The sequence below is a fragment of the Rhinoraja longicauda genome, chromosome 21 (assembly GCF_053455715.1).
Source record: "Rhinoraja longicauda isolate Sanriku21f chromosome 21, sRhiLon1.1, whole genome shotgun sequence".
NCBI classification, from domain to species: Eukaryota; Metazoa; Chordata; class Chondrichthyes; order Rajiformes; family Arhynchobatidae; genus Rhinoraja; species Rhinoraja longicauda.
In genome coordinates this window covers 34,216,393-34,224,587 of record NC_135973.1, presented here as the reverse complement: position 1 = coordinate 34,224,587, position 8,195 = coordinate 34,216,393, and positions in this window count along the sequence as shown.

The window sequence follows — 8,195 nt, the reverse complement described above, 5'->3', positions numbered from 1 at the left end:
GAGAATGCACCCTTGCAGGGCACTGGGGTTACTACTTGGGCAGATGATACTAAACTTGAGATGATGCAGATAACATTGAGGAAGAATTCAGCCTCACTCTGGAACACATTGCAACACCAGCGTAATTCCGGCTTTGTGACAAATAAATGTTAATATGAACTTTTTAGGTGATATACATTGACAGAGAAAACAAACCTCATCCGTACCTTTAAAATAAGAGAAATAAATGGGATAGTGGAGCAAAAGAATCAAGCTGACTGTTTCGTGAATGACCTGTTTCATTCTTTCTACAGTAACTGAAGTGATGTAGTTATTTCTGAAGTCAAGTACTGAAGTGAAGTAGTGCTATTTTCCTGTCGTTCCTTCTGAGTTTATGGTTTTATGACAATTTCTAGCTCAATATTCTATTCGGATAAATGATATTAGCATATGTGGAAATCCCCAATCATTAATCATTTTGATTTTCAATAAATAGCAGCAATGAAAATTAAAATAATCCAAATGTTAACATTATATGTCTGAATTAAACAAATTCAGAAAAATGTACTCATTAGTCAAGCATTTATCCTCATAGATTCATACAGAGTGCAAAGAGGTCCCTCAGCCCAACTTGCCCATGCCAATGTACATGTAGCATCTACAGCAGTCCCACCTAACTGCACTTGCCCCATATCCCTCTAAATCCATCCTATCCATGTACCTGTCTAAATATTTCTTAAACATTGCATACTTACCTCATTTATTCACAAAATGCTGGAGTAACTCAGCAGGTCAGGCAGCATCTCGGGAGAGAAGGAATGAGTGACGTTTCGGGTCGAGACCCTTCTTCAGACTGACCTCATACTTACCTCAATTACCTCCTCCGCAGCTTGCTCCATACACCCACAAACATTCCTATTAAACACCCTCAGATTCCTATTAAATCTTTTCTCCCTCACCTTAAACCTATGTCCTCTGGTTCTCAATTTCCCTACTCTGGTCAAGAGACACTGTGCGTTTACCCGTTCTATTACTCTCATGATTTTGTACACCCCTCATCCTCCTGCAGTCCAAGGAATAGAGTCCTAGCTTGCTCAACCTCTCCCTATAGCTCAGGCCCTCGAGTCTTTGCAACATCCTCGTAAAACTTCTCTGTACCCTTTCCAGCTTGACAACTTCTTTCCTATAACATGGTGCCCAAAATTGAACACAATATTCCAAATATGTCCTCACCAACATCTTGAATTACTACAACATGACCTACCAACTTCTATACTCAATACTCCGAGCAAGGCCAATGTGCCAAAAGTCTTTTTGACCACCCTATCTAGCTGTGAGGCCACTTTCAAGGAACCATGCACCTGCACTTCTAGATCCCTCTGCTCTACAACACTCCCCAGAGCCCTACCATTCACTGTGTAGGTCCTGCCCATGTTAGACTTTCAAAAAATATATGTTCTCATCCAAATCATTGATGTAGATGACAAACAGTAACGGGCCCAGCACCAAACCCTGAGGCACACCACTAGTCACAGGCCTCCAGTCTGAGAAGCAACCTTCCACCATCACCCTCTGCTTCCTTCCAAGAAGACAATTTGCTATCCGTTCAGCTATCTCTCCTTGGATCCCATGCGATCTAACTTTCCAGAGCAGCCTACCATGCAGAGCATTGTCGAATGCTTTGCTGATGTCCATGTGCACAACATCTACAGCTCTACGCTCATCAACCTTTTCGGTCGCATTTAAAAAAAAAAACAATCAGATTCGTGAGACACGACCTCCCACATACAAAACCATGCTGACTATCCATAATTGACACTTGTCCATCTAAATGCATGTATACCTCAGAATACTCTCTAGTAGTTTTCTAGTAACTGTACTTTACAGTTTAATGCATGTTGAAGAGCAAGTTTGTAATCACGTTTTAAGGATGGTTTTTATCGACACAGTTTGCAGGTTCATGCTAATCCTTACCCTCTTGGTGACAATTGAAAGCATTAAATATTGTGCTCTCTCTTCGAGGAGAACAGTTTACAGAGGGAGTATACCTGTAGCTTACTATGTAACAGGGCAAATTCCATATGTCACCGGTGAATTATTTTGCTGATTTCCTACCCGTTGCTTTTCACAGAATGTGGAACACATGTTACTTTCTGAACTTTCTTTTGACTGGATATTTACCTGATTTTCTTGAATGATTAGACAGATATTCCCTGCACTGTGATTCTTAGATGCATCTCATCAAATATGATGCTCTGTTTTATTCACCTCATCAATCCATTTTTATCAATCATGTTGCATTTAAAGGAGGTCATGTTTCAGTTGTAGAAGGTGTTGGTGAGGCCACATTTAGAGTATTGTGTTCAGCTCCGGGCACCATGTTATAGGAAAGATTGTTATCAAGCTGGAGCGGGTACAAAGAAGATTTACGAGGATGTTGCCAGGACTAGAGGGTGTGAGCTATAGGGAGAGGTTGAGTAGGCTGGGTCTCCATTCCTTGGAGCGCAGGACGATGAGGGGTGATCTTATAAGATCATGAGTGGAATAGATCGTGTAGATGCACAGAGTCTCTTGCGCAGAGTAGGGGAATCGAGGATCAGAGGACATAGGTTTAAGGTAAAGGGGAAAGGATTTAATTGGAATCTATGGGGTAACTGTTTCACACAAAGGGTGGTGGGTGTATGGAACAAGCTGCCAGACGAGGCAGTTGAGGCAGGGATATCCCAAAGTTTAAAAAACAATTAGCCAGGTACATGGATAGGACAAATTCAGAAGAATATGGACCAAACGCAGGCAGGTGGGACTAGTGTAGCTGGGACAATTTGGCCGGTGTGGGCAAGTTGGCCTGAAGGGCCTGTTTCCATGCTGGATCACTCTATGACTCTATAACAATTATTACAGAACTAGGTTCTGTCAGCATGAATGGGATAAATCTGCCAACTCTAAAGGACATTTTATTACGTGGTGTTATTGGACTTCATTAAATGAGTGGCTTCATTAAGTCAAGACATCATCTTTCAGAGCTCTGAAAACTCCACTGCTGGGTGAAAGAATAGAATAATAGAATCTATTTCTTTCAATTAATTCATCCATTATTTCATTCAAAAAAAGATATTGGGGACATTACTGGTTTGGATTTCTGTAGTAGCTTCTCCTTGTATGAAAACATATCTCTTTGTTCTGAATTCAATGTGCTGGTTCATTTTATTTTGACATGCATTTATCAGTTTTGGAATGACTAGCTACAGCGTCATTTATAAAGACTTCACCTCATATATGTTTGTGGTTTCTATTAATTCTGCTATTACCTTCCAAAATGATTCCTATACGAAAAATAATTTTTGATCAAATTACATTCATCAGTTCCTTAATCTGTATTTCCTTTATCTTGTTCTGGCAGAACAATTAGTGCTAAGTTGTTGGATGCATCTATTTATATCATGCTGCCTTGGAGCCTTGATCTATTGTTGAAGTCTATTAGTGTACCAGGCATGTCAGTAGCAACCTTGCCCATCAAAGCCATGTTCAGGAAAAAGCGTCAAAAATGTTGATAGAAATCGTGTCTTTCTATCAATACATCTCACGTCACTTGCCAGTTGGCTCAATTTCTGTTTCTGTTTCTGTTTTCTGCTGCACAACCGCCAACAGCTGGGCTATCTTGTGCAGGTTTCGCTCGTGTGGGTACCGGTTGCAAAAGAGGTCATTTAGATTTTTATGTGGGCAAGTTTGGTGAGATGATCCATGTCCAAGTTGTCGAGCTGTGACTTGAAGAGTGACAAGGTTGATGCACATCTGGTGGTTTCGGGAAGGATATTCCACTCTGGGATAGTCCATGGGTATAGTGACTGTAAGTGGCTATTTTTAATTGCTCTAATTCTAGTATAAATGAAGTGACCTGAGGACTGTCTTGTACATTTCTGGGTATTGGATTGAATGCAGTGAGATATGTTACTGTGAATGATGCCATGAGTCTCAGATTAATTGTGAATGCTATGCATTGGCTGAAAGCAACATTTCATATGCATGATCCTGAATAGAACCAGTTACTGGATAACACAGCAGATAAAAATCCCTTACATAAAAGTTGCACTTAATTTAGAAATCTAGTTCAGTTCAGTTCAGTACAGTTTAGTTTATTGCCACATTTACTGAGGTACAGTGAGAAACTTTTGTTTAGCACATTATTCTAATGCTCAGAACGTCGCAGTTATTTGAATTTAGGATATGCTGGATTTCCCAACTTTATTAAGTGAAGTATGTGTGTTTTGATTCATGCAATAACATTGAAAAGTCCTACTGGTCTGTTTGGATCAGTGTAGAGAGGGAAAACTGCATGTACTTGTTCTTTAAAGTTTTCTAAACCATGAAGAGAATAATCGTTGCAGATGCAATCACTGATATGATACAATAAGATTGTGCCTATGTTTACTGTAAATGTTCACTCATCTAGCTGCTTCCTATTTAGTGCTGGTGATCACGGTGGCGCAGCGGTAGAGTTGCTGCCTTACAACGCTTGCAGCGCCAGAGACCCTGGTTTGATATCGACTACGCGTGTTGTCTGTATGGAGCCCATACGTTCTCCCCGTGACCGCGTGGGTTTTCTTCGAGATCTTCGGATTCCTCCCACACTTCAAAGACGTACAGGTTTGTAGGCTAATTGGCTTGGTATAAGTGTAAATTGGTATACTTGGTATACTTGTATACTTGGTATAAGTGTAAATTGTCCCTAGTGTGTGTAGGCTTGTGTTAATGTGCGGGGATCGCTGGTCGGCATGGACTCGGTAGGCCGAAGGGCCTGTTCCGCGCTGTATCTTTAAACAAAACTAAACTACATATAAATATGTGAAATAGGAGAAGGAATAAGCCACTTGGTCCCTGGGACCTGCTCCTCTACTTAATAATATCATGGGCTTGCTGATTGTAACTTCATCTGCTCTATCTGAGAGCTCTTTGATAATCAAGGATCTATCTACCTCTGTCCTTAAAAATATTCAGACTCTGCTTCTGTCACCCTTTAAAGAAGTTTGAAAGATTCGTTTGTTCCTGGTAAGAAAAAAAAGTCTTATCTTAAATGGACAACCTTAAACAGAGTCCTCAGTTCTAGATTCTCCAAGTAGAAACATTCCCTTGTATCCCGGTTAAGAACCGCATTTGGCACGGTGGCGCAGCGGTAGAGTTGCTGCCTTACAGCGCCAGAGATCCAGGTTTGATCCTGACTACGGGAGCTGGCTGTTTGTATGCTCTCCCCGTGACCACATGAGTTTTCTCCGTGTGCTCCGATTTCCTCCCATATTCCGAAGATGCGCAGGTTTGCAGATTAATTGGCTTCTGTAAATTGTCCTTAGTGTGTAGGATGGAACTAGGGTATGGGTGATTGATGGTCCGTGTGGACTGTGGTCTGAAGGGCCTGTTTCCATGCTGTGTCTCTAGACTGAACTAAACCTTGTATGCTTCAATCAACTCAACAATCAACTCATTCTTCTAAACTCTCAGATAGATGCCTTGCCTGTTTATCCTTTCTCATTCTAGATATCAGTCTAGTAAACCTTGAACTTCTTCCAACACATTAATCCTTAAATAAAGGGAGCACTACTCTCCAGTTTTCCAGATGTGGCCTCAACACATCCCGTATAACTGAAGCATAACTCCTTTACTTTTTTATTCAATTCCTGTGGCATAAGCATTAATGTTTTGTTGGCATACGAATTGGTTGCTCTTGCATGCTAGATTATTGCAAATCATGCATTGAGGTTTCTAGATCCCTCTGCACCTCAGCAAACTCACAGCATTAAAATAATATGCTTTTTCGTACTTTCTGCCAAAATAGACAATTTCATATTTTCCTATATTATAATACTTTTGTCTAATCTTTGCCCACTCACTTAACCTTTCCATATCCCTTAATAGCTCCCTTGTGTCCTTTTCACAATTCACTTTCCCAACCTAGATTTGTAGCATCAGCAAATTTAGCAACCGTATCTTCAACTACAAATCCTGTGGAAAACCATTCCTTACATCTAGCCAGTCGGAAAAAAATCTGCCTTCTCTGCTTTCTGTTGGCGATCCATGCCAATATATACCATGAGATTTTATATTCTGCAAAAAACATTTGACGTGCAATTTTCTTAAATGTTTTCTGTAAATCTAAATATAGCACTGTCACTGGTTCATCTTTATCCAAAACATAGAAACATAGAAACATAGAAAGTAGGTGCAGGAGTAGGCCATTCGGCCCTTTGAGCCTGCACCGCCATTCAATATGATCATGGCTGATCATCCAACTCAGTATCCCGTACCTGCCTTCTCTCCATACCCCCTGATCCCTTTAGCCACAAGGGCCACATCTAACTCCCTCTTAAATATAGCCAATGAACTGGCCTCAACTATCTTCTGTGGCAGAGAATTCCACAGATTCACCACTCTCTGTGTGAAAAAAAACTTTCTCATCTCGGTCCTAAAAGACTTCCCCCTTATCCTTAAACTGTGATCCCTTGTTCTGGACTTCCCCAACATCGGGAACAATCTTCCTGCATCTAGCCTGTCCAACGCCTTAAGATCCCCCCTCAATCTTCTAAATTCCAGCGAGTACAAGCTGAGTCTATCCAGTCTTTCTTCATATGAAAGTCCTGCCATCCCAGGAATCAATCTGGTGAACCTTCTCTGTACTCCCTCTAAAACACATGTTACTTCTTTAATAAACTCCAAAAATTAATCCAACATGATTTTCCTGTCACAAAATCGTGTTGACTTCACTGATTACCTTGAATTTCTCCAAGACCGCTGCTATACCAGAATAAAGGTAAGTTTATTTTATTTTCAAAGAACTTACTTGTGTCCTGATAATATTTCTAATTAATTAAAAAAAACTTTTATATGTTTCAAGTGATTTTATTTCTTAATCTTTTTATTACTTCTTTAGTTTCTTTTAACTTTTAAATCTTAGGACTCATTGGAAACATTGGCTGCATTGATGAGAGAAGAGAATGAGCTTGGCCAGCTTTACCAGCTGACAAAACATTCAGACTCAAAGCATCTCGTTGCAAGAGCCAAGGATATGCTGCTGCTCCAGGCCTCAACAGGTCTTTGGCCAGAGGTATATTCCCTCCACATCTAGATTAGATCCAGGAGCGGCACAGTAGCGCAGCGGCATAGTTGCTGCCTTACAGCACGAGAGACTAGGCTTGTATACACTGGAATTTAGAAGGATGAGAGGGGATCTTATCGAAACGTATAAGATTATTAAGGGGTTGGACACGTTAGAGGCAGGAAACATGTTCCCAATGTTGGGGGAGTCCAGAACAAGGGGCCACAGTTTAAGAATAAGGGGTCGGCCATTTAGAACTGAGGTGAGGAAAAACTTTTTCAGTCAGAGAGTTGTGAATCTGTGGAATTCTCTGCCTCAGAAGGCAGTGGAGACCAATTCTCTGAATGCATTCAAGAGAGAGCTAGATAGAGCTCTTAAGGATAGCGGAGTCAGGGGGTATGGGGAGAAGGCAGGAACGGGGTACAGATTGAGAATGATCAGCCATGATCACATTGAATGGTGGTGCTGGCTCGAAGGTCTGAATAGCCTCCTCCTGCACCTATTGTCTATTGTCTATTGTCTATTGTCTATTGTCTATTGTAGACCCGGGTTCTGAAGAAGGGTCTCGACCTGCAATGTCACCTATTCCTTTTCTCCAGAGATGCTGTCTGACCCGCTGAGTTACTCCAGCTTTGTGTGTCTATCTTCGGTAGACTCTGTTTGATCCTGACTGCGGCTGCTATCAGTGTGGAGTTTGCACGTTCTCGCTGCGGCCACGCGGGTTACCTCCGGGTGCTCTGGGTTTCCTCCCACATTCAAAGATGCACAGGTTTGTAGGTTAATTGGCTTCTGTAAATTCCCCCTGGCGTTTAGGATTGAACTAGTGTATGGGAGATTGTTGGTCCGCGAGGATTTGCTGAGCTTAAGGTTCTGTTTCTGTACTGTATCTCTTAAACAAAAAACCTAAAACTAAGATTAGGTAGGGTTGGGGGTGAAAGTATTCATTGCTAATGGGAGGCTTAATGGTGCCAGAGGGTGGTGACATTTTGCTAGCAACTGACCAGTATAATCTTAAATATGTCCATGTTAAACTCCTCGTGCTAAGAAAACGGAGCATCAGTGCTGGAACTATCAGGCTTCTGGACCATTCGGGTGCATTAGCGATTGCACAATCGCTGGACGGACAGAAATC